Source organism: Penaeus monodon, chromosome 34 (genome assembly GCF_015228065.2).
Source record: "Penaeus monodon isolate SGIC_2016 chromosome 34, NSTDA_Pmon_1, whole genome shotgun sequence".
In the NCBI taxonomy this organism is placed as follows: domain Eukaryota; kingdom Metazoa; phylum Arthropoda; class Malacostraca; order Decapoda; family Penaeidae; genus Penaeus; species Penaeus monodon.
In genome coordinates, this window is record NC_051419.1 from 13,183,198 (window position 1) to 13,183,446 (window position 249).

Here is a 249-nt window from a genome sequence, read left to right on the forward strand (position 1 = left end):
AAGATTTTAAAATTAAAGGATAAAAAGTGAAGAAAATAAAAACCAAAGGGAAAGGAAAAAATTCCCCTGAGGGGGAAAATTTCTTGGAAAAATTTTTAATTTAATAATCAAATATTTCCAAAAAAAAAATAATAAAAAAATAAAATTAAAATAAAATTTAATTTGGTGAAAAAAAAAAAAAAATTTTCTCCCCTTCACAAACACAAAAAAAAAAAAAAAAAAAAAACAAAAACCAAAAAAAAACAATAA